This window comes from Macrotis lagotis, chromosome 2 (genome assembly GCF_037893015.1).
Source record: "Macrotis lagotis isolate mMagLag1 chromosome 2, bilby.v1.9.chrom.fasta, whole genome shotgun sequence".
NCBI classification, from domain to species: Eukaryota; Metazoa; Chordata; class Mammalia; order Peramelemorphia; family Peramelidae; genus Macrotis; species Macrotis lagotis.
In genome coordinates, this window is record NC_133659.1 from 177690115 (window position 1) to 177713870 (window position 23756).

The 23756-nt window shown below is 36.3% G+C and overlaps 1 long non-coding RNA gene across 4 annotated transcripts; it reads left to right on the forward strand.

The window, feature by feature from the left end:
• Positions 1-97: 97 nt before the first annotated feature.
• LOC141511306 (uncharacterized) lies at positions 98-21328 on the forward strand. Of its 4 annotated transcripts, XR_012475305.1 has the most exons (4): positions 115-464; positions 19601-19681; positions 20325-20500; positions 21060-21328. It is a non-coding gene; the product is annotated as an uncharacterized LOC141511306 (long non-coding RNA). The 4 variants fall into 4 exon arrangements; XR_012475307.1 differs by lacking the exon at positions 21060-21328 and having other exon boundaries at positions 98-133; positions 20325-21028; XR_012475304.1 differs by lacking the exon at positions 21060-21328 and having other exon boundaries at positions 20325-21028.
• Positions 21329-23756: the final 2428 nt, after the last annotated feature.

A 23756-nucleotide genomic window follows, 5' to 3' on the forward strand; every position in this document is an offset into this window, starting at 1 on the left:
CAACTGCCACAAGGACTTCTGAGGAGGTAGAGCCTCAGAGGACTAACTGCCACCCAGCATGGAATCCTTGTTACTAGGCAACCACCCTAGAGAAGGAAAGAAACCCACTGGGCCTGGAAGTATGGGATGGCAGGTTGGTGGGTTGGTTGGCAATTTTTTGGTTTTTGTTTTTTAAGGAAAAGACAGTTACAGAGGAAAAGAAATATGGTCCTGTGACAAATGGAAAATAGATTAGAACAATTTGACTTCAGAAAGCTCAAAGGGAGGTCAAAGGGTCTCTTTATTTACCTTTACACTCATTCATGCCTAGGATGTGATTCCCACAGAGGTAAATCTGTCATTTTCCACACATGCTGTTGAGTAACTTACATTTAAAAACAAACAAACAAGCAATGCTTTTCTGTAAGAGACAGAAGAAGAGAATCAAAATCCCAAGAAACTCAGCTTGGTGGCCTGCCATTACGGTAGGACAAGTTCAATTTAACCCAAAAAATATGTATCATTTTTTAGTTAAGATGGTAAAACAGAAAATTGTAGACTATTTCATATAACTTACTTATGCAATAGCAAAGATCTAAAAAGACATCAGATGATTAAGAAATACTGAAGAAAAACTGTGGTAAGCAACTCCATTAAGCTCAGAAATATACAAGAAGATGGGCAGAAGCCTACTGGTCCTAGGAGAAGGGTGAGGCCAGAGAAGGAAGAAGTCAATACATGCTTCAATAAATAGCCTGAGGCCTTTCCCAATAATGATTTCATAGGACTTATATCTGAGCAGAATTTTTTTTAAATAAAAGAAAGATTTTTTTTAATTTTAGATTTTGATTTTTACAATTTTCCCCCTAATCTTACTTGCCCCCCCCCACAGAAGGCAATATGTTAGTCTTTACATTGTTTCCATGGTATATATTGATCTAAGTTGAATGTGATGAGAGGAAAATCATATCCTTAAGGGAAAAAAATAAAGTACAAGACATAGCAAAATTGCATAATAAGATAATGGGTTTTTTTTTAATTAAAGGTAATAGTCTTTGGTCTTTGTTCAAACTCCATAATTCTTTCTTGGGATAAAGTGTTCTTCATCGCAGATACTCCAAAATTGTGCCTGAGCAGGAATTTTTAAAGAGATGCAGAAACCAGAGTGAACTTCTTAGAGATTGAAGCCAGCAAGATCTCAGCTCTGATCTGAAGTGGCAATGGAGGACAGAACCATCTTCCAAACATCAACACTTCAGATAGAAAGGACTGTACAGAGCACACTTGAGGGTACATTTTAACAGAGCAGCAAGAGTTAAAGTCTCACAACAACCAGGTACAAATCTGGGAACTTGGAGAGTTGAGCTCAAAGTAATCTTCAATATATAAGTGGGGCTTATCAGAACCACAGTAGAGCCTGGAACCAAATCCCAATTGAGGATTGTATAAGGAAAAAGAGTTACTAGTTAGGCTATTAACACTCACACTGGACCACCAGACAAGAAGGAGAAGCTTGGGATTGTAGCAGAGGGTGGGGCTTGGTTGGTTCCAGTCACTCCATTCAGAATTGCAATAGTAGTAGTAGTAGTAGTACATCCCTACAAGACCAAGTTGGACCTGTTTATCTCATCTAGGGTTGTGAGAAATCCTAGCACAAAGTCTGATTCTAGAAACAATTTAGGAAACAAAATACCTAACACAAGTAAATACTGTGTTTAAAAGAAGCCCAAGTGTTAATTCAGAAAAAAAGGAGTAATTCTACCACACACAAGCAGAAGAACTTCAGAGAAAAAATTGATTTGATTATAAGGATTAACAAGAAATGAAGCAAAGGATAAAAAATGAGAGAATGGAAATGAGCTTTTGAGAAAAAAAAATGTTTAGAACAAAAGTTCTTGAAGACTTCCTGAAAAACAGAATGGAGCAAATAGAACTTGATGATTCCACCAAACAACAAGAAATATTAGATCCAACTCAAACAGTTGAGGAAAATGATAAATATCAACAATTATGGGAAAACATATCCATACTTATACATACCAGCTGACAGTACTATGGGAAAATAGTAATACCAAGTGTGTTGTTGTGCCTGTGACTTAATGAGTTCATTCAATCTGGAAAACAGTTTGTACCAATTCAAAGAAACTTAACAAACTCTGCATACTCTTTTATTTTTTATTATATAAATATTTTGCTTTCTGTTTACATACAATGGAGTTTCTACCAGTTATTTTTATTTACAAGGCTTTGAGTTTTATAAATTTTTTCTCTCTCCCTCCCTTTCCTCCCCCCTTCCCTCCACAGAAGGTAATCTGATAATAGTCTTTACATTTGCATTTATGATATGCAAAGATCAAAATTGAATGTTTTGTGGGAAAAGAATTGGATCCAAAAGAAAGAAAGAAAACATTAGAAATAGCAAAATTACATAAGACAACTTTTAAAAATTGAAGATAATAAGCTTTGGTCTTCATTAAAGTCCACAGTTCCTTCTCTGGATACAGATGATATTCTCCATCACAGATCCCCTAAAATTGTCCCTGATTATTACACTGATGGAGTAAGTCCATCAAAGTTGATCATCACTCCATGTTATTAATGTGTATAATGTTCTAGTTCTGCTCATCTTAGCATCAATTCATGCAAGTCTTTCCAGGCTTTTCTAAAATCTTGTCCCTCATGATTTCTTATAGAGCAATAGTATTCATCACATTCACATACCACAATTTGTTCAATCATTCCCCAATTGATGGGTATCCCCTTATTTTCCAATTCTTTGCCACTACAGAAATAGCTATTACAAATATTTTTGTTCATGTGGGATTTTTACCCTTTTTCATGATCTCTTCAAGATCCAGGAGTGGTTACTGGATCAAAGGGTATACACATTTTTATCACCCTTTGGGCATAATTCCAAATTGAACTCTAGAAAGGCTGAATCAGTTCACAACTCTACCAACAATGCATTAGTATTTCATATTTCCCACATCCCCTCCAACATTGGTCATATTGGTGTATACTCTTAAATGACAAATGCTGACAGGGTTATGGGAAAGCAAGTATACAAGTATGCTGTTGGAGTACTTGTGAGTTGATTCAATCATTCTGAAAAATAGTTTGAATTCATGCAAAGAAAGTTACTAAACTACATAATCTTTGATCCAACTATAATCATATTAATAGGTTTATACCCCAAAGAAATTGAAAAGAAAAAAAGACCTATATATACAAAAATATTTATAGCAACTCTTTTCATGGTGGTCCAAAATTGGAAACTAAGGAAATGTTATATGCTCTCATTGGGCAATAGCTAAACAAATTGTGATATATAAAAGAAATGGAATATAACTACCAGAAGAAATGATATAATGGATAGTTTTTTTTATCTTAGAGATAATTTTTCATAATTCATTTTTGTGAAATTTTCTCCTTCCTCCCAAGTCAGCGAGAAATCTGATAATAGATTATACATGCATAATTGTTAAATGTATTTCCATATTAGTCATATTGTAAAGGAAGAACAAAAGGGAAAAACCACAAGAAAAAAATTAAAAAGTGATCTACATTCAGACTTCACAGTTCTTTCTCTGGATGTGGATGGTACGTTCTATCACAAGTCTTTTGGAATTGTCTTTGATCATTGTTTTTCTGAGAAGAATAAAATCTTATCATAGCTGACCATTACATAATGTTGCTATAAATGTGTACAGTGTTCTCTTGGTTCTGCTCATTTCACTCAGCATCAGTCATTTTCATGTAAATTAGGTTTTTCTGAGATTTGCCTGCTCATTTTTCTTTTTTTAAAAAACATTTAATTTCAGCATTACTGCAATAATTTTGTAAAAATAAACATAATCCCCCTTCCCCAACAAAGTTAGAGAAACCTCAAGAAAAATAAAATGAGAGGAAAAAAAAGCGTGCTTCAGTCTTTGTTTGGATACCATTGGCTCTGTCTCTGGGATTAGTTGCATTCTTTATCATAAGTCCATCAGAGTTGTGTCAATATTTTTTCCCCCACAGTTTCTATTAACAGTATTTTCTTCCATACCATTCTTCTCCCTCTCATTTATTCTATTCTCTCCTTTCACTTTGTCCCTCCTCAAAAGTGAGTTGTATGTGTCTACCCTCTTCCATGATCTAACCTCTCTCATTGTGACCTACATCCCCCACCCCTTCCCCTGTCCCTTCTCTCATTCCTTTCCTCTCCTTTTTCCTTACCCTATTGAGTATGTATATTGTTTCTTCTCTGAGCCACTTCCAATGAGAATGAAGGCTCACTCATTCCCCCTCACCTCCACTCCATTGTAAAAGTTTTTCTTAACTTTTACACGCAATAACTTAACCCATTCTACTTCTTTCCCTTTCCCCCAGTACATTCCTTTTTCATCCATTGATGCCATCTTTATATCTTTATATTCAGTTCCCTCTGTGCTTTGTCTATATATGCTCCTTCTAACCACTTTAATAAATGAGAAGATTCATATGAGTTAACAGTATCTTCTTCTCATGCAAGAATACTAGCTATTCAACATCATTAAATCCCCTCATGATTTGCCTTTCCTGTTCACCCTCTCTGTGCTTCATCTGAGTCCTTTACTTGAAGATCAAACTTTCTATTAAGCTCTGATCATTTAAACAGGAAAGCCTGAAAGACCCCTATTTCATCTTTACTCCTGAAAAAGAATGTTCAGTTTTGCTGGGTGTTTGATTCTCAGCTGTAATCTAAGCTCTTTTGCTTTCTGGAATATCATACTACACTGTTCCATCATTTCTTAAAGAACAATAGCATCCCATTCCCAATTGATGGGTATCACCTCAATTTCCAAGTCTTTGCCACTATAAAAAGCACTGCTATATTTTTGTATTTTGTTTTGTTGGATCAAAGGGTATGCACATTTTTATAGCCTCTTTCATCAAGAAAACTGGGAAGACCTTCATGAATTGATGCAATTAAGTGAGAACTTGGACAACATTCTACATAGTGGACAACTTTTTAATGCTGATCAATACCATTGTAAGCCACAGTGTTTTATACTTTTTTTTTTGCTCTTGAGAGAAGTAGAGGGGTGGCTAGGTGGCACAGTGGATAAAGCACCGGCCTTGGAGTCAGGAGTACCTGGGTTCAAATCCAGTCTCAGACAATAATTACCTAGCTGTGTGGCCTTGGGCAAGCCATTTAACCCCATTTGCCTTACAAAAACCTAAAAAAAAGAGAGAGAAGTAGAATACATGTTATTTTAGAAGATTCACAATCCTGGAATTTAAGAAATTTGAAATATTAATTTTTCAATTTTTTTGATCAATGTAGTTAATCAAACAGGTACATTTCATTTTTGTTGAATAGCTCCCTATGGAAGCTCACTTCCCCCACTCCCAATTACATTGGCAGATCCATTCCCCAGAGATCACTGAACTTCTACCTCCCTTAACATTCTGAGCATGACCCCAGGAAGCTGGGATTTCTAGTACTTTAATATCTGAGCCTTCATTGAAGTGTTCATCATCAATCAACCACATGACCATTATCTTCTAGAAACAGGATTCACTGAGAAAGTATAACAAGAATACTTAGCACACCAATCCCACCAAAATGGAAACACACTCTGCCCTTAAAAATACAAGTTCTTGGGGGGGGGGATGGGTGCAAACTCAAACATCTTTTTTGGATTTGTATAGATTTCCACTGATGCCTTTCAAGAGTTCACACTCATTCTTTTTCAAGGGTCATACTCACTGCTGCTGTCTGGAGTAACTATTGTTACACACATAAGTACTCTCAGACACTTGTTCTGTTATTGTCCCTATCAAGTAGTCATTGCTACCACCTCTGGTAGACTCTTATTAAAAACAAAACAAGGGGTGGCTAGGTGGCATAGTGGATAAAGCACCAGCCCTGGAGTCAGGAGTACCTGGGTTCAAATGGGGTCTCAGACACTTAATAATTACCTAGCTGTGTGGCCTTGGGCAAGGCACTTAACCCTGATTGCCTTACAAAAAAACTAAAAAAACCAACAAACAAACATCCCTCAATATCTACATGGTAGTATTGGGACCTCTGAATTTACCACACTTGCCAGATCACTTGGGTTCTGCTCTCTTTGAAGACACATTCACTTCAAGTCAGAAAAAAATAAATACAAAAGAAACATAAATACCATGTACTAATTAACCATGAAGGTCAGATTGGGGACCATGGCCAAACCAGTCTTTTACCCAGAAGTTCAAAGCAGTGATGGACATGAACACATTTAATATGTTCATTCAGTTATGAATCAGTCCCTTTGGAGTCATCAATTTTTCTGACTCCATGGCCAGTTATATAGTACCAAATCGTGAGTCTTCATGACTGAAATGGCTCCCTAAAGTTTTCACATGGTCTCTTGGTCTATAACTAGAGGACAGACTTGCTGAGCATGCCTCAAGGAGTAACCTCATAGGTCAGTCCCACCATTACATGTATTGTTTCTCATATATTTCTGTTGAGAGGTATATAATAGAATAGCCAGGTATTAGGCTATAACAGTTTTTCAGCAGGAGTCATGTTTCCATTCTTGCAAAAACAGTAGATAAAAGTGAATTATGTCTAATTTGAACAAAAAGTTTCCAACATAAATTCATTCTTTGCTTTTTATATAGTTCTGTTTAATCATTGGTACCATCCTTTAATTTCCTATTCATATTTGGATATTTTAGTTGTTTTTTTTGTAAGAATGTAAAGAACAGTAAGAAGGTAGTTTGGCTTGACAGGATAGCTAGGTGGTACAGTAGAAAGAGCATTGGACCTAGAGTCAGAAAGATTTGAATTCATTTCTTGTCTCAGTCACATTGGGCAAGTCATTTAACTTCTGACTAACTCAATTTCTTCTACTAGAATAATACCTCTCAGGTAATTGTGAGGATCAACTAGGATAATATTTGTAAAGAGCTTAACATGGTGCTGGATATATAACACTTAAATTCTTATTTCCTTCCTTCTTGCATAGAATAGAAAAGGAAGTAATGCAAAATGTTGAAAAGCACAATAGATTAGAACCAGGATGTGAAGAAATAGAAGAAAATAATAGAATGGGAAAGACAAGTGATCTTTTCAAGAAAATTAAGAGATACCATGGGAAAATTTCATGAAAAAAGGGCAGGATAAAAGGCAAAAATAAAAGAAGCAAAAGAGATTAAGAAGAGGTGGCAAGAATATGCAAAAGAACTGTGCAAGAATATGCAAAAGAACTTTACAAGAAAGACTTTAATAGCATTGATAACAATGATGGTGTAGTTCCTGATCTAAAATCAGACATCCTGGAGAATGAAATCAAGTGAGTCTTAGGAAGCATTGCTAGCAATAAGGTTAGTGGAGGTGAAGGAATTCCAGCTGAACCATTTTAAATTCTAAAAGATGATTTGGAAAACACAACAGTGGCCACTGGATTGGAAAAGTTATATGTTCCAATCCTAAAGAACAGCAATTCCAAAGAATGTTCAAACTACCAAACAATTGTGCTCATTATCACATGATGCCAGGAAGATTATGATTAAGATTTAGCACACTAGGTTTCAGCAATATATGAACCAGAAAAGCCATCTGGTTTTCAAAGAGACAGAAGTGCTAAAAGACCAAATTGCCACCATTCACTGGATTATGGTGAAAGAGAGTTCCAGAAAAAATATCTACTGCTACTTTATTAACTACACTAAAGTCTTTGTGTGGATCACAAGAAAATGTGGCAAGTCCTCAAAGAGATGGGAGTGCCAGATCATCCTGTCTCCCAAGGAACTGTGTGTGTGGGCCCAGAAGCAGCAGTTAGAACCAAATATGGAACAACTGATTGGTTTAAGATTGGAAAAGTAGTATGACAAAATTTATTTATTCAGAGTACATCATTCAAAATGCCAGACTGGATGAATCAAAAGTTAGTTTGGTGGGAGTAATATCAACAATCTCAGAAAAATAGATGATGCCATTCTGATGGCAGAAAGTGAAGCAAAATTAATCTTTGATATTTTTGTCCTTCATTCTCAAAGAAGACCATGACATCAAGGAGGAGATGCCATGACAAGCACATGAATTGGATCTGAGTAAGGGGGTTGTGCTAAGTCACCAGTCTTACCTTCTCCTTTAGAACCATCTGGGTCCAGTGGCCAGATATGAATCAGGATGACTGGAGATGAGACAAACAAGGTTAAGGGACTTGCCCAAGGTCACACATCTAGTAAGTGGCAAGTGTGGATTTGAACTCCTGTCCTCCTGAGTCTAAGGTCAGTTCTCTATCCACTGTGCAACCTAGCTACCCATACCCCCTTGATGAAGGTGGAAGAGGAAAGCATAAAAGCAGACCTATAGTTTAACAAAAAAAAAAACCCAACTAAAATTTTGTCACTGGTCCCATTACTTTCTGGCAATAGAAGGAGAAGAAATGGAAGCAGTGTCACATTTATATTCTTGAGTAGTAACTGCAGTCCTAAAATTAAAAGATACTTGCTCTTTGAAAGAAAAATTATGACAAATCTGGCATACTAAAATGCAGAGACAAGTGATTGTTAACAAAGGTACATAAAGTCAAAACTATGGTTTTTCCAAAGTTGTAAGAGTTGAACTATAAGGAAAACTCAGTGCACAGAATTAATTCTCTTGAACTATGGTGCTGGAGAAGACTTTTGAGAATGAATCCCTTGGAAAGTAAAGAGGTCAAATCAATCAACACTTAAAAGAAAATAATTCCGTCTATTCTCAGGTCAAACACTGAAGTGAAGCACAAATATTCTGTCCACATGAGAAGATGGGGCTCGTTGGAAAAGATCTTGTATTTGGGAAAGATTGAGGGCAATAAGAGAAGGGGACAGAAATGGATAGTGTTATAGAAGCAATGAACATGAGCTTGGACAGACTTTGGAAGATAGCAGAAAAGAGAGGTTGTGTTTATGGTCCATGGAATCATTTTGATGCAGGGGAAGATGAAGAGAATTATGACTGTAACAGAAACAATTGTAATCTTGGGTGGGGACCCTCCCTATTTTTGAAGTACCATAGCTTAATGTAAAATTTGTATCCTGATCTCCTTTGTTTTTACCTTCTACCTAATTCTGGGTCTAGTAAGAGAAAGGGAGTTCACTTTTTGCCCTCTGCATGAGAGGCAAGACATAAAAACCTGAGCTGGACTACAGTACAGGGCCAGCTCAGTCTTCTCTGACCATGACCCAGCCAAGGCTGCTTGGCTGTTCTTTTATCTCTCTCTCTCTCTCTCTCTCTCTCTCTCTCTGCCCCCCCCTTCCTATGTGTAGTAACCTTTTTAATAAATTTTTGTTTTATTTCCACCCATGCTTTCCCAAGTCTAAATAATGATTCCTTATAGGCAGAACCGAATCTAAGTATCTAGTGGCTACAATTTGAAATAAACACAGCTGATGGATTGAACAATAACAACAGGGTTAAAAATGCCAAACAAAGGAGTTTACATAAGATAGTAGTAATGGGACTTAATATTTAATTGAGAGAGGGTTTTATGTGGTCATTCCCATTTTTTTTTAGGTGTTTGCAAGGCAAATGGGGTTAACTGGCTTGCCCACGGCCACACAGCTAGGTAATTATTAAATGTCTGAGACTGGATTTGAACCCAGGTACTTCTGACTCCAGGGTGCTTTATCCACTGCGCCACCTAGCCGCCCGGTCATTCCCATTTTTTAGGAAAATCACTTTGGAAGATATATGTAGAGGGTGGATTAAAGTAGATTGGTGAAATTTGAGGAGTGGAAGATGATTTTGAAAGCAATTGCATTCAATCATACATGCCAGGGGAAATTATGGCCTGAAATGAGATGATGAGTACAGAGAAGAGACTGGCAAGATATGACAACAGATTGAGTGAGTGAGTCATCAAGGATGCCAGTGAAGTTGTAGACCTAGACTAGTGGAAGGGTGCAAGTTCCCTAAATAGAAATGGGTAAATTTGGAAATGGGGTGGGGTTTTAGGACAAGAAAAAGCAACTAACCTATTCATGTTTGCTCATCCTGGATGACCTCAGCCTATTCTCCCCAAATTGAAAAGGAAGGTAGGAAGAATTGCTCCCAGGACACTTCCCTGAAGTTCAAAACATGCTCTCTGGGGGGCGGCTAGGTGGCGCAGTGGATAAAGCACCAGCTCTGGAGTCAGGAAGGAGTACCTGGGTTCAAATCCGGTCTCAGACACTTAATAATTACCTAGCTTTGTGTCCTTGGGCAAGCCACTTAACCCCATTTGCCTTGCAAAAACCTAAAAAAAAAAATGCTCTCCCATGGAGTTCTAGCCATGGCCTCAAGGTGATCTGGAGGTAAACTGAGTTGGGAATGGGAAGGGAATTTTCCCATTGGAATGGGTGCAGCTGCTACTATAGGTGCCTAAGGTGTGGTTACATTATGATTGCCCTGAAGGAGCAACTAATTTCCTCTATAGAAGAGGAGAGTTGGAAGATTGTGAGTGAATGGTAGGTGTGGTTGTACTGGAGATAAGCCCCAAGATTAGTCATGGGAAGGAGGATGGGATGTGCCTTATTTATGTATTATAAGGCAAAATTGGTAAAGAGTCTGTTGCTAACTGAAAAATGAATGGCTGAATGGGGAGGATGGCTTTCAAATGATGCAATTCATAAACTCTCTTCATTTTTTTTTTTTTAGTTTTTGCAAGGCAATGGGGGTTAAGTGGCTTGCCCAAGGTTAGGTAATTGTTATGTGTCTGAGGCAGAATTTGAACTCAGGGCAGGTGCTCTATCCATTGTGCCACTTAGCTGCTCCTCTTCAGTCTTTTTTCAAAATTATTTTACAAGTAGCAATTAAAAAAAAATTAATCTGTTCCTACCATTACTATCCCTCATTATATAAATTTAAAACAAAACAATAATTCCTCAATACATAGTTTTACAATCTAGCAAATCAAATTCATACATTAGTCATGTTCAAAAAAATATATTTCTGCAATTTAAGTTGATCACCTCTGTATCAGGAGATATGAGGAAAATATGGGTGTTTGGGTTCCAAAAGAATGTGAAGGGAGGATTGTAAATTTACAAAGACTAGGGTCTGCCTATTTTGTTGCTTATGGTCAGGTCCTGAGTTAAGATTAAAAAATTTAGCCTCCATTTGATTAAAAACTGAAGAGATTGCCCCACCTGTTTTTAATTTAACCTAGTCTTGACCTTCTACTTTGTGTATGCTCAAGGAGATCTATCTGTTCTTGCTCATTAGTATAATGAGCAGGGCGGGGTAAATGTATAGGAACCAAAGCATCAGTTAGATTTGCAACCCCAGTCTATGATTGGCATGCAGAAGCAGGAACAAAGTCTTTCAAAGTGCATAAGAGCTTGTATTTTAGGATTTCCCTGCTCCTCTCTCCCACCATGAAAGAGGTGTCCCATTTAAGATATCTTAATAAAAACCATTTTAATCACTCTGGACTAAGTATTCTTGAGCCATTTATAACAGGAGATGATTGGTAAGTTTTATTTTGTTTAGTACAATTGATTGTAGTCTTGATTCTAAAATCTAAGTTGATTTTTCTCTATGATTTTCAGTGTAAAAATTGTAATTTTCAGTGTAAAAATTTGATCTAATTCTACTCACTTCATCTTGTATTAGTACATAGTCTTCATAATTTCCTCAAAATCATCAATTCTATATATTCCATTGTCACATGATTTATTTACATATAAACATTCATATATATAAATATATATTCATGTCACATGATTTATTTAACCATTCCCCCATAAGAGAATAGATTTTTAATTTTCATTTTTGAGCTACCATGAAGGAGATGCTATAAATTTTTTTTTTTGCACATATTCTTTTCCTCTTTCTCTTATTTGATTATAGGCTTGGTAGTGATAGCTCTAGTCAAAAGCTTATGTACAGTTCGGAAACTTTCAGGGGTATAAGTCCAGATTATTTTCCACAATGCTGGATAAATCACAACTCTACCCTCAGGACACTAGGGTACTTATTATCCAAAGTCCCTCTAAAATTTGACATTTTCTTCAATTGTTATCTTTGCAACCTGGATAAATGCAAATTGGAATCTCAGAGATCCAGTAATTTACAATTCTCTAATGATGAGTGATTTTTGTTGTGATCCTTTGTTCTTGAAGAGGACCAATGACTTTAGGAGCATGAGGCTTTGCTTTATTCCTAAATTAGATTTGAGTGAGGTAGAGTTGGGCAAAGCTGTGAATCAAGAACAGAAGGGAGACAAGGAGGAAGAAGAAAAAGGAAGAAAAAAAGGAGGAGGATACCACCATGGTAAAGATGTTAAAACAAAATCTAAACCTGGTTCACTCTTCCTCACAATTATATATATAGTATTCTTGTGAGTAGTCTTAAACTTAGAACATAACAGCAATGAGGCACAGGTGTAAGAAATACAATGTGTGAAAAGATTGAATTCACTTTACCTGCTCTGATAAATGAATTAGAGTAGACAAGTCAAACACATAACATTCCTGTAGCACCTAAGAAAACTGAACCAGATAAAAAAGTTATTGGGGAATATTTATTTAACAAAATAAATTACAGTAAAGGATAGATAACAGCAAGGATCTTATGTATGAATTAGTAATCCCTAGTTCTAGTTGAATCTGACACTACTGAGTTAGAACCTAACACAATGGGGAGAAGAATAGTTTTCTTGATTTTGGAAATAATTCACTAACTGCAGGTTTTATAGTATAGTGGGAAAACGATTGGATTTGGAATCAAAGAACCTGAGTTCCAGTCCTGTTCTTGCTAATTTGGTTTTCTTGCTTAACTTTTATGCAGAGTACATCATGTGAAATGACAGGCTGGATGAATCAATAAGTCAGAATTAAGGTTGCATGAAGAATTATTAACAATTTCAGATATACAAATGGTATCACTCTGATGGCAGAAAGTGAAGAAGAATTGAGAAGTCTCTTGAGAGTGAAAAAGGAGAGTGTAAAAACTGGCTTGAGGCTTAACATTAGAAAGCCTAACATCTTGGAAAATGGTCCCATCACTTCAGAAATAGAAGCAGTGTCAGATTTTATATTCTTAAACTCAAAGATCATTGCAGATTGAAATAATGAAATTAAAAGATCCTCGGAAGGAAAGTTATGACAAATTTGGATAGTATACTAAAAAAGCAGAATCATCACCTTGCCAACAAAGGTCCATAGAGTCAAAAGTAGGGTTCTTCTTTTAGCAATGTATGGCTGTGGGACAGTTGGACTATAAAGGAAAGTTGAGTGCTATAGAATTGATATTTTTAAATTATGATACTGGAGAAGACTTTTGAGAATTCTTTGGATAGTAAGGAGACCAAATTAGTCAATACCTTAATTCATCCCGTTCTTTGGAAGGACAAATACTGAAACTGAAACTGAAATACTTTGGGCCTTGATGGAAAAGCCCCTGATGTTGGAAAAGATTAAAGGCAATAGAAGAGGAAAATGACAAAGGATGAATTGGGTTGTTTCATGGAAGCAATGAACATGAGCTTGAATAGATTATGTTTGTCCTTCATTCTCTCTCTTTTTTTTTTTTGAGATTTTTGCAAGGCAAATGGAGTTAAGTGGCTTGTCCAAGGCCACACAGCTAGGTAATTATTAAGTGTCTGAGGCAGGATTTGAACTCAGGTACTCCTGACTCCAGGGCCAGTGTTCTATCCACTGTGCCACCTAGCTGCCCTTGTCCTTCATTCTCAAAGAAGACCATGACATCAAGGAGGTGATGCCATGACAAGCACATGAATTAGAACTGAATGAGGGGGCTGTGCTGTTACCAGTCTCTCTTTATCCTCCTGGGTCATCTAGGTCCAGTGGCCAGATATGAATCAGGATGACTGGAGTGTGAGGCAATCAGAGTTAAGTGACTTGCTCAGGGTCACAGAGCTAATAAATGTCAAGAGGCTGAATTCAAACTCCCATCCTGTCTCTAAGGACAGTGCTCTAGACCCAGTACCACCTAGCTGACCCTTCAGGGCATAGTTTAGCATACTACAATCCATGGGGTCTCAAAAGAATCAGATGTGACCAAAAATAAATAATACAACTTCCAGGTCAATGACTTGAAGTCCTGTAACTTAGCTACAAAACTAGCCTGAGAGTCCAAACAGGTGCCAGCTCTTTGAATATGGATGCTTTTTTTTTGGTTTTTTAATTTGGAATTTAATGAGTCACCTGAAAAAATTTACCAAAGTGAAAAATGGCATTCAAAAAAGGCTGCCTCCTTATCCCTGTCAGTTTCTATTTCTGAGGGCAAGATTGGGGTTGAATGGAATGGCTATGGAGCTGGGGAATGGCAACTGAACAAGACTTGAGTAATCTGGGGTGGGTACTTCTTGGAAAATTATCATTAGCAAAGGTGCCTCAGGGTTAGAGAAATGAATACGTTTGTTTTGTCAAGGTGTCTAGTTGCCCTTGACATAGCAACATCACAAGTACATATCCTATGGACAAGAGTTCAAAGAAAGTCACTATTTAGAGTTCCTCAGGTTTAGGGAACCAACTGACATAGTAGGGGTAATTTTTTTTTTTGAATTTCTGTTTCAGGACCATAGTTCAGTTAGAAAGGATATGAGAACCCATCTTATTTTACCAATGAGGAAACAGTCTAGAGAGATTAAGTGACATGTTGGATCAAGCAAAAGACAGGGGTAGTGATGGGAGCAAGCAGAAAATATTTGATTTAATTTATTAAATATCTACTATGAAAAAAGGTACTGAGGACAAAGGATGAAAAATGACATCTTTTAGCTTATAATATACTAGGGAGGTAATAACATTTCTAGGATAGGGTGTAATGGGAGGCAAAGAAAGGGTTTAGACAAAGTACTTGAGAACATTTGAGAATGCTTTCAGCTTGTTGGGGATGGGGAGTACTGAGGGGAATCAGATCAAGAAAAGCTTCATGGATAGTTAGGTGGTCCAGTGCCTTGCAGTCAAGAGGATCTAGTTCAGATCTGGCCTCAGACACTTAGCTGTATGACTCTGGGCAAGTCACTTAACCCTAATTGCCTAAAAAATAAAATGAACATTACAAAAATTGAAGATGACTAAGAAGGGCATTCCAGGTATTGTGGAGTGCCCATGTGATTGAAGGGCAGTTAGCAGCATAGTTCTCACTAGGATTAGACAAGTAGGGCTTGGTCCCAAGTTGCTGACATCCTCATAAGAGACTACAGTTTTTTTCTGCCTTGTTCTTCACTCCTCTCATATCTTTATTTCCATGTGTCCCAACTATTTCCCCTGGGCCATACCCCACCAAGTCCTGTCTTCATGGTACTCTTTTCAATGGTGCCCATCTTTCTTCCACCTCTACCAGGGCAAGGGTTGGACTGTCCCCTTTCTTAGCATAGCTACAGGTCTTGTGGGACTAATCTTTTGTAATGCCACAAAAAAAGTATTATTTGCCTCACATGAAAATATATCTAATTTTGGTTCTAGTTAAGATGATGAATTTTTTTGTCATATAGTCCTAGAGTCTTAGATCTAGAAGGATTTTTTTAAAAGTCATTGAGGCTGTATCTCCAAAAAGGAAGGTTATATCTAAGATATTCACCGCCAATACTTAAACTTTTCAGAATGTAAATTCTCTTTTGATTGCCAACAAGATTCTTTCCAACATCTACCTTGAAAATTTCTTGATATGCTTGAAACCTAGATCTTCAATTCTGGTTTTCCTTGGCAGTGAAAAACTACTTGGGGAACTTCTAATAACCTTTTATGGACTTGAAGTAAGTTATATCACAAATGAGCATTTGCTTCCCCTGGTTAAGGAATTTTAAAAGTTTTAATCTTTTCTGGTAACCAAAATAATTAATTGAAATAGAATACTGACACAAGTCAAGGTATGTTCTATACTGAATTGCTGGTATACAAAGGTCCAGATTTCGTAATGACTTTTAACCCATTCTTTTCACTTTCACAGTGCTTCCTTTGGTCACTAAAATCAATTATATTTCAAAGTGGCAAGATATTTGAGAAAGAGAAACACAGGTTTTGAACTAGAAATGTCCTTTAAAGTCATCTGATCCACATTCCCCTCCCCATCTCAAAACCAAGTACCATAGCCACTGGCCTTGGAATCTGGGAAACTTGGTTTCAAGTCTTAGCAAATTTTATATTACTACCTTTAAGACTCTAGACAAGAAACCTCATATCCTCTACCTTCTCATTTATAGCATAAGGCATATCAATAGTTGTATAATAACTACCTCCTAGGGCTATTGTGAGGATAATGTTATAAGGTATATTTAAAATTTCAGAAGCCTTTATTTTGTGCTGAGTATGTTGTATATATGTGTAAGCTTAGTTACAATCTGTGTCTGGTAGATCTCTTGAGCTCGAACTGTAGTGGACTATATGATTAAGTATCTGTACTAAATTTGACATAGTATGGTAAGTTCCTTGGAACAGTCTACCTCCAGTTTGGTTAAAAGGGATGTACTGGCCCAAGTCATAAATGAAAGCTCTCATATCAATCAGAATGGTATTGGGCCCTGAGTAAACCAGGGTGAGGTAGGGAGACTTAGTATATTATGTATGTGTATATAATATACATACATATAGGCACATGTAGGCAGGGTGACACATATGCATGCATATGTATGCCCATTTTTAAATACATGTATGTATCTTATTTAAATATATAATTGCTGCTATTACAAAGCAGGAAACTGAGACCAAAGTCACATAGGTATTAAATGGTAGAGCTTATCCAAACAGACCCTCTGACTCCAAATCCAATTGTTTATCCTGTGCTATATCAATATGGCAATGGGTAAAATAATGGGTAAAAACTGAACTATAAAATCTTTAAGACTTGTGCGGGTCTTGAAAGGATATGTCATCACCAAATATGAGACTGAGCAGGACAAGAAATGATTCCCCAAGACCTAATTAATAACTGAGGGTCGAGCTGAGGCCTTCTGACTCCCTGTCCATTATCTCATCACTGGGGTGCAGGCGAAAGAGCACTGACTTTGCAGTCAGGGGACCTGGGCTTGAATCCTGGTGTTTCTAGGCAACCTATGTGTCTTTGGGCAAGAGACTTGTTTTACTCATCTGTAGAACAAAGGAATTAGACTTTGTTGACTAACTCTTGGTGACCCCATTTGGGTTTTTTTCTTGGCAAAGATACAGGAGTGATTTGCCATTTCCTTCTTCTCATTTTACACATGAGTAAGTGAGGCTAACAGGATTAAGAGACTTGTCCAGGGTCACACAATAAGTTTCTGAGGCAGGATTTTAACTCACGAAAATGAATGTTTCTGAGTTCCGACCCAGCTAAACCAACTAGCTGCCCAACGGGGTCAGATTGGATAACTTATAATATCCATTCCTGAACTGAAGTTCTGATCTTACAATGACATTAGGACTGGTGATGGTTACTTTAAATTATAAATGCAAAATGCTTCAAGGGTAGATAGAACTGTAAAACTCTGCCTACAGTTTGAGGTGGTATTTAAAAAAATATATATGTAAATTAACTTACCCTCTAAATATGCCTCGATCTGTGCTGTTTCTATGGTCTAGCATTCCCTTTAGCATGCTAGTGATTTTTTATCACATTTAAAAGAATTTTACAGAAGGAGGCCTACCACATAAGTTGAAATATTCCAAGGGTGTTCTCCCCTCATCTTCTAAGACATCACAATTACAGTGGAAGTGAATTTTTAAAAATAATCTACAAATGAAAAAAAGGTATTATTTCCCCTTCCTTTCTACTTTGAAAAAACATAAAGATGAAAACAATGCTCTGCATATCTCTTTAATTATTGTCTGTGGAATATTGAACATCCTCTACCCAGAGTCTATTCCATTGACTCTCTATGGATTGGAGATGACCATGGATGCTCTCAGCCTATTGGCAGATCCCACCTAGCTGAGCACAGGATAAGCACTGATTTGTGAACAGAAGGTTGATCACCAGAAGATGAAGTTTTTTTGACCACAGCAATTCATTATCAATATTTAACCAAAGTAATCCATGTAGGGGGAAAGAGCATCCACAACTAAGAAATCACAGTTCTTTTGAAGTACTGAATTAAGTGGACCTTTTAAATATGAATTTTCATGATAGGTTTCTCTTGAACATCAATAATAAAAATCTAGAATGCAGCTTATATGTTAGCATTCTTTTTAAATGTAAATTTTTCTCAATTACTAAGCATTTACTCTCCCTTCTCGCTGGGGGGAAAAATGACAAAGATAGTCTAGTAACATGTGTATAGTCAGAGGAAACAAATTCCCATGTTGCCCATAGCCAGAAATGTGTGTCTCATTCATATATTAAACCATCATCTCTATATCAGAGGATGATTAGTATTTTTTACCAATAGGTTTTTTTAGAAGCTTGGTTTATCATTGTGTTGATTAGAGTTCTTTAGTCTTTCAGAATGTTTCTGTTATACTGTTTCTCTGAACAATAGTATAACATTACATTTAAGGATAACACTATAGGATGGAAATACATATATTATACATATATTATATGTAAATATATTAGCACACAAATTATTTCCTCTCAACATAGCTCCAAAATTAATAGCTTTCAGAGTTCCATCAATTCCTTTTCAGATTGTTTTTTAAGGTATTAATGCTCCACTTTTCCCTTCTTTGTAGACTGAAGAATTTTAATGAAAACATTTCTCTCTAATTGATTAATGAGTTAGCCTAGAACCTTAAATTCCTTGGCTTTCTTTGGTGACAGTTTGTAAGTCATTTCTGTTTCAAAGTTTGGGGGTATTGTTTTGTTGTGAATTTAAAATTCACTTCAACAGGCAGAAGCCTGAGGGATAAAATCAATATGCCTTCTTATGTCATCCATCTCTCCTTGTGTAAAGTTTATGTATGGAAAATATTCTGAAACCAAAAATATCACCAGATGTCTGAAACTAGCCCTGATCACACCAATAACACACTTTATTTAGGCATATAATGGATCTTCTCTTTAGTTTTTTTGTTTTTGTTTTTTGTAAGGCAATGCTGTTAAGTGACTTGGCCCAGGTCATACAGCTCGGTAATTATGAAGGGTCTGAGTCTGGTTTTGAACTCAGGTCCTCCTGACTCCAGGGGTCTGTGCTCTATCCACTGTGCCACCTAGCTGCCTCCATCTCTTTAGTTTTAATATCTCTGCAATGGAGGAGAAAGCAGATGTGTCAAATAGGTTGATGGATTTGTCAAATCAATTGACCCTTTCATGACAATTTAGATAGGGATTGGAACTGAGGGTTAGGACACCATCCCCTTCTCCCCACCCTCCCAGTACCTATCACACAATTTCCAAATAACCTGAAATGATCTCTCCACACTCCAGAGTGCTCTAGACTCATTTCTTTCCAGATTTGGTTGTGTCGCTTATTTTGGTGGGAGAGTAAAAATACTTGGACTTCTGTGGTTTGGAAATTTATGCATTTGCTCTTTAGAGAAAGGGAAGTCCTCGAGTGGGTTGCTCTTAGAAAGAGAAGATATCTACATCATTCCCATAGTATGGATTGTTCTAAGTTGAATTTGATGAGAGAGAAATCATATCCTTAAGGAAGAAACATATACTATGAGATATAACAGAATTACATAATAAGAAAACATTTTTTTTAAATTAAAGGTCCTTGGTCTTTGTTCAAACTCCACAATTCTTTCTCAGTACACAGATGGCATTATCTGTCACAGACACCCCAAAATTGTGCCTGCTTGCTGCCCTATTGGTATGAGCAAGTCCATTAAGGTAGGTCATCAATCCCATGTTACTGTGGGGGTGGGGTGGGGGGAAGGAAGCAAGATTGGTGGAAAAATTATAAGACTCAAATAAAACCTTTCTAAAATTTAAAAAAAAAAGTAAGCATCACCTTTGCACGTTTTTGATATCTATAAGAATTGATAAAGGTCTGAAAGTCATAAGGGAGCAGAATACCTGTACTTTACTCCTGCCTATTCCCCTTCTTTATCTAAACAGTACTGGTTAAATAGGAAGCAGTTGCCCATCCATCAGTATTAAGTAAGGTATGTTTGCCTTTTGGGGCTAGGGGGCAGGGGAGGAAGTTCAAAGGGGCTGTGTAGAACACTCTTAAAGCAAAGGATTCACCAGAAAGTCAGATTGTTGCTCCATCCTGCCTTACATGGCCTTTTGGGTAAGGGTCCCCAAGATAGACTGTAAGCTCCTGGAGGACAGAGACAGTCTTTTGCCACTTTTTTGTATTCCCCAGTGCTTTGCACAGTGCCCATCAATGGTAGGTGCTTTAAAAATGTTTATTGATTGACTGAATGAACATATCATCTAGAAATAACCTCTGATATTCATTCTAACTCTATAATGGCAAGTGTGTATGAATAAAGTCCATAAAATGAATGATATTATGCTTCTTTTCCAGTTTTATCCTGACTCTCTGGACTTCTTCCACATCTTCAACAGCAGCCTTCTTATCCTGTAGATGCTTCCACCTATGCAGTCTTTCTCCTCTGCCATTTCATGAAGAGTCTGACCAGTCATGTTCATTTATTTATTTCTGAAATCCATTCCTGACTTTCAGCACTTTTCTCTCTTGAGGTACCTTTATTTTCTCCCCCATTAGTGTGTTGTAGTATATGGAATGCTGGACCTGGAATCAAGATGTTCATTTCAATAATGCCAATAATGCCTTCTGTCTTTCTCTATTAGAATGTAGCTCCTTGAGGGAAAAGGATTGTCTTTTTGACTTTTATTTGTATTCTTATTACTTAGTTCAATTTCTAACACTAATAAATGCACTATCATCCCTAATTCTCATATTCACTTAGTCCCCAAGGAATTTTGCCTTATATAGAAAAGTACATTAAAATATTAAATGTGCCTTTTCCTACTTTATCAAGTACTTAAAATGTTTTTTGGCAGCTTGAAATTATTTCTACATTAGTGTTCATATAGCTTTTAAGTTTGTTTTTGATATTTTGAATGGAAAACTAATTAAAGTGAAAACCAAAATATCTCCCTAAACCCACAAGAATCAGTCCTTTTCTTCCTCAGTTTTCAAATGTTGTAATTTTGCAATCTGGGAAATATTTGATTTTGATTGGCACAGGGAGGGAAGCCATAATTTTATTTTTTCCATTTGTTATTACTCTTTCAGTCTTTATCAAAAGAAGAAATAGGAGATTTTCAGCTGGCAACTCACCAATATCACTAATCAGAATGTTAACAAGATTTCTTTTTTTGAGGCCTAATTTGGGTCTAATTAGCAATAAATAAAGCAAAAAAATGTGTCATAATGAGGAAAAAAAGCAGTCTCTCTCTTACTATGCACTAGCTGGATTTGAATCTCTTTATAAGAGGAAAAATAGAACTAAACCCAGACTTAATAAGCAACTCTTCTCATAGAATCAAGTTTTTCTCTACAAAAATTTAATAGCATAAAGACACATTAGAAAATTTAAATTTTTTTAAAATAGTATTCCAGCATTTAAGTTTCTTCTGAAATGTTTAGGAATAAAAACTCACATTTGTTTGTGAGGTTTTTTTTTAATACTTACATAGCACTCATTTAAAGCTCAAAATAACTCTTTGGCATCACTGTTATTATTAATATCCTCAATTTTTAGAGGTTGAAGCTCAGAGAGGCAAAGTGAAGTTTTCTCTGAGTCAGAAAGTTATCAATGTCCATGGCATGATTGGAATGAACATCTTCTTGATTGCAGGTCCAGCATTCCATGTACTACAGCACACTAAATATTTTATTGTAGAAGGCAAGTACATTGAATCTCAGTGAATGAGCATTAATCAGTTTTATCTTGTTCATTTCATCATTATCCCATCTCTTAACATACACACCCGCATTTTCCCCATTATTTACTTTGGAAATTTGTCTTCTGGATCATGCAGTCAGTCTGATAGAAGATTAGACATTATATCCAATCCTCATGACTTTCCAACATCTCCAAAATCGGAATTATGTGTAAGTTTTCTTTTGTAATTCAACTTGCAATTTCAGCTGTCTCTGTGACCATAAGGATATAAAAACATTCATTGAATGGAGAGGAGAGAAGTCTAATTCTTAACTTTTAACATAGTCGGCCCTTAACCCCACTAGTTCTGGCAGGTACCATGTACAAGCCAACACATCAGTTTATAACAGAACTTGATTCTTTTATTCTCTCTGACCCTACCCCAAGTGTCATGAAAAACCAAAGGCAAACACTTGCCCTGGCTGGGAATGCAGCACTTGTGTTGAAGCACTGCTCTGCTAGAGAACTAAGAGGCAGAGGGTGGATGCTAGAGTAATGTACAAGGATCCACTAGACCTTCCTGAAGAAAAGTCCAGCAGCCAGTTGGGGCCAGTTCTGTCCCCCAACAAGTCATTTGGTACAGAGACAAAGGTAATGTGAATTGCTGAGTGTTGGGGGGGGCACAATAGATAAAATGTCATATCTGAAGCCAGAAAGACTCAACTTCTTGAGTTCAAATACAGCCTCAGACAGTTCCTAGCTGTGACCCTGAACAATTCACATAATCTTGCTTACTTCAACTTTCTCATCTGTAAAAAGAAAATGCCAAATCATTCCAATATCTCTGCCAAGGAAAACCCCAAATGGGATCAAAAAGAATCAGACCCAATTGAAAAACAACTTGAACAATAACATGAAGACACTGAGACAACATTGAGATCCAGTCCCCAGTGAAACTGCAATCAAAGGGGAAAGAGTCAGAAAGCGAGCATCATAGAACTATAAGGAGAGAGCTTTAAAACATCTTAAAAGAAAAAAATAAGTTAAATGTTTTGAGCATAAGCAAATAGCTAAAAAAATTAATAACAGAAAAGATTATGATCTCCAGATCAAAAGAATATGAGTCAAGGCCTGGTGAGGCAGAATAAGCTGTAAAGAGAACATGGAGACATAGCAAGATATTAACAAATAGTTTAAAAAAAGAAATATGTGAAAATTTATAGATTGAATAGCAGAAATAATTTGCAGAATAAGATTGAATCTATTGTGGCAAATCTCACTAAAGATGCAAAAGAGAGAATAAGTTGATTGAGAATATAAATACATAGAAGTAAAGGACAATCTGGAAGAAGAGAAGAAAAAATAATAAATTTAAAAACATAATCTTAGAACAAAACATAATGATTCAGAAGACAGGACATATAGTTACAATTTAAGGATTATAAGTCTCCCAGAACAACATAAGTATAAAAATCTGAACATGATAATGCAAGAAATAATACAAGAAAATAGTCCAGACATTTAAAACATAGGCAAAAAATGCCATTTGAAAGAAGCCATAGATTATTTCCATGAAACAAATTAAAACTCTATACATAATGGTTAAGTAACAAATTCTGCAAGTAACCAGGGGAAAGTTTTCACATATAAAGGAAATTTACATAACATAATTATTCTATAGCCTCCCCTACAATATTCCAAGCCACAGAAGGGAGTGTAATAATATATTTGAAGAGCAAAGGAGCTTGAAATATAACCCAGAGTGACATACCTTGTAAACTGGAGCCTAATTACAAAAAAATAAAAATAAAAAAGGATGCTCAATAAAAAAAGAGGAATTCTAAGCATCACTAGGAAAAAAGCTAGACTTAAATTACCTTTCTAGCACCCCAGATGGCAGTAATACAGGAAGGGTAAACAAATATTGCAGACTACAACATCATCAAAATAACACTTTCTAAAAGTTCAAATGGAGACAAGGGTGAAAGAAGTCATATAGAAGAAATGACAGAAAAACCATCCTGAAATATTATGGACTAAACATCATAACATCCCACCTACAAATGAATCAATATTTTTATGAGACTGAATTACAGAATGGAAGG